A 3642-nucleotide genomic window follows, 5' to 3' on the forward strand; every position below is an offset into this window, starting at 1 on the left:
GCAAGCATTCAATCTACAGCAATACTCCCCAAAACTGAAAGGTTCTCAAAGAGATATTTATGCATACATGTTCATAGCAGCATAATTAACAATAGCCAAAAGGTGGAAGCAGCCCAAGTGGCCATCGGTGGATGAATGGATAAATAAATTGTGACACATACATACAATGGAATATTAATTCAACCTTAAAAAGGAAGGAAATTCTGATATATGCACAACATGGATGAAACTTGAGGACATCATAGTATGTGAAATAGTCACAAAAGGACTAATACTCTATGACTCCACTTCTATAACCTAGAGTAGTCAAATCCATAGCGACAGAAAGTAGCATGGTGGCTGCCAGCGGTTAGGGAAAGAAGGAAATAGTGAGTTATTATTGTTTAACAGGTGTACAGTTTCAGTTCTCCAAGATGAAATGAGTTCTGGATATTTGCTGTACAACAGTGTGAAGGTACTTAACCATTTTATGTATGTACGTATGTATTTATTTTTGAGATGGAGTCTTGCTCTGTTGCCCAGGCTGGAGTGCAGTGGTGCGATCTAGGCTCACTGCAACCTCTGTCTCCCGGGTTCAAGCAAGTCTCCTGCCTCAGCCTCACGAGTAGCTGGGATTACAGACATACACCACCATGTCCAGCTAATTTTGTATTTTTAGTAGAGATGGGGTTTTGCCATTTTGGCCATATAGTCTTGAACTCCTGACCTCAGGTAATCCTCCCGCCTCGGCCACCCAAAGTACTGGGATTACAGGTGTGAGCCACCGTGCCTGGCAAGTACTTAACCATTTTAAAGTGTACAGCTCAGTAGTGTTAAGATAGTCAATTTTATGTTATGTACATTTTACCACAATTTTTTAAAAGGTGAGGGTAATTGTTATTGATTAAAAGAGAACTAAGGTACATATCAATCAAATGCCATATACAGTCCGTGTTTGGAGCCATGTTTGGAGTCCATGTTTGGAGCCAATGAGCTGTAAAACAAACAACAAAACTTGAGATGCATTATATAGAAAACTGCAGCTCTGCTCAGCTCAGCCTCTGGGGAGGTGTGTTGACTTTGTCATCTGACAGATGGAAGCTTCAGTCTTGCCTTTGCCACTTAACCATGTAGGCTTGAGCAAGTTAATTGTTTTCTGTTTTTTATTTTTTTTATTTCCATAAACATTCACTGACTCTCTGGGATGTGCTAATTATCTATTATGTATTAGACATGGACTGTGCTCAAAAATAGAGACATAAAGATAAATGACAGGTTAGGCACAGTGAATCACACCTCTAATCCCAGCACTTTGGGAGGCCAACATGGGAAGGAAGGTTTGAGACCAGGAGTTCAATACCAGCCCAGACAACATAGGGTGACCCTATCTCTACCAAAAATTAAATTAGTCCAGGCTTGGTGGCTCATGCCTGTAATCCCAGAACTCTGGGAGGCCGAGGCAGGTGTATCCTGAGGTCAGGAGTTTGAGACCAGCCTGGCCAACATGCCAAAACCCCGTCTCTACTAAAAATACTGGGCATGGTGGTGTATGTCTGTAATCCCAGCTACTCAGGAGGCTGAGGCAGGAGAATCGCCTGAACCCAGGAGGCGGAGGTTGCAGTGAGCCGAGATCATGCCATTGCATTCCAGCTTGGGTGACAAGAGTGAAACTCCGTCTCAAAACAAACAAACAAAAAAAACAAATACAAAAAAAAAATTAAAATATTAGCCAGGCATGGTGGTGTGCACCTGTATCCTAGCTACTCTGGAGGCTGAGGTGGGAGGGCCATTTGCACCCAGGAGTTCAAGGTTACAATGACCTGTGATCAAATCACTGCACTCCAGCCTGGGCAATAGAGTAAGACCCTGTCTTTTAAAAAAAATCGCAACCTTTAACTCCATCATCCGGAGATGATGGTGGTTATCATTTTAGTGAATTTTGTTGAACATTTTTACATCTTATGATTTTTCATTTTAGTTTTAAAAATTATTTTACTTTACAGACAAGGTCTTGCTCTGTCACTCAGGCTGGAGTGCAGTGGCTCAATCATAGCTCACAGCAGCCTCCAACTCTTGGACTCAAGCAATTCTACTGCCTTAGCCTCCTAGGTAGCTGGCAGTACAGGTGCATGCCACCATGCCCAACTAATTTTTTTTTCTTTCTTCTTTTTTTTTTTTTAGAGAAGGGGTTCTTACTGTGTTGCCCAGGCTGGTCTTGAACTCCTGTCTTCAACTGATCCTACTGCCTTAGCCTCCCAAAGTGCTGGGATTGCAGAAATGGCCCACTACACCTTCAGCTTTCTTCTAATCTTCTGCCTTCTAGGTCCACATGGTCAACCTCTGGTTTTGTCCAGCACCAGACTGGACAAATGTGTCAGTTAGCAATGCAGACATCATTGAAGATTTTGCAGGAGAGAGAGAGGAAGGGGGTTGAATTGCACACTTCACAGCAGGAACATAAAGGCCACCACTGACTGGGCGTGGTGGCTTACGCCTGGAATCCCAGCACTTTGGGAGGCTGAGGTGGGCAGATCACGAGGTCAGAGGTTTGAGACTAGCCTGATCAACATGGTGATACCTTGTCTCTACTAAAAATACAAAAATTAGCCGGGCGTGGTGGTGCACACCTGTAATCCCAGCTACTCAGGAGGCTGAGGCGGGAGAATTGCTTGAACCTGGGAGGCAGAGGTTGCAGTGAGCCAAGATTGTGCCATTGCACTCCAGTCTGGGTGACAGAGCAAGACTCAATCAATCAATCAATCAATCAATGGCACCATTAGCCATTCCCAGCATCCCTGGGATTCCCCTATCAGTTATCCTCTGCCCCCTCTCTGCTTCAACTTCTCCCAACACCACCCCCTTTCCCCATCTTCCTCATTCCTTCTCAAGAGCAGTCAAATTTTCTTCCCCTTGTCTCATATGAGCAACACCACCCTCCTCTCTGAACCTTGGGTACTAACCAAATCAGGCTTAGGAGGCTTATCTTCCACCTAGGGACAGGCTAGCAAAGCATCTTCTCAGCAAAACTTGTCTGTCCACACACGGATTTCCCGTTCCAGCTGTTAAGGAATGGTATTCTCCATGCCATCACAGAAACGTTTTAGGTCAAGGACAGACAGTGAGATTCATGTCGTAGATAGATCAGTGTAGAAGGTGTGGAGGGTGGACATGTAAGAGCAAGACTGGAGACAGGGGGACTAGTTAGTAGGCTGTTGCAGTAGTCTAGGTGAGTGATTGTGAGATCTTGAACTAGAGTAGAAAGGATTTGAAATATTCAGATATAAAACAAGCAGAATTTGGTGATCAGAATAGGGCAGGGGGTGGAGCGGGGGAGGAAATAAAGGTTGCCTCCAATAAGTCCTGCCTCCTAGTGGTCATACTCTCATGCAACCCCGTCCCCTGAATGTGGGATAGACCCAGTGACTTGCTTCTAATGAACAGAATGTGGAAAGGTGATGGGATATCCTGTCTACAATCAAGTTATAAGTGACTCTGACTTCTCTCTTGCTGGTTTGCTTTCCAGGGCTCGTCTTACATGCCCAATGTGATCCAGAGGGCCACCTGTTCAAGGAGCTAAGGGGAAGGAACTTAGGCAGCGTCTGACTAACAGCCAGCAGGAATGTGTCCCTCAGTCCAACAGCACTCAAGAACTACCACCAAACA

The sequence above is a fragment of the Mandrillus leucophaeus genome, unplaced genomic scaffold, assembly GCF_000951045.1.
Source record: "Mandrillus leucophaeus isolate KB7577 unplaced genomic scaffold, Mleu.le_1.0 Scaffold242, whole genome shotgun sequence".
In the NCBI taxonomy this organism is placed as follows: domain Eukaryota; kingdom Metazoa; phylum Chordata; class Mammalia; order Primates; family Cercopithecidae; genus Mandrillus; species Mandrillus leucophaeus.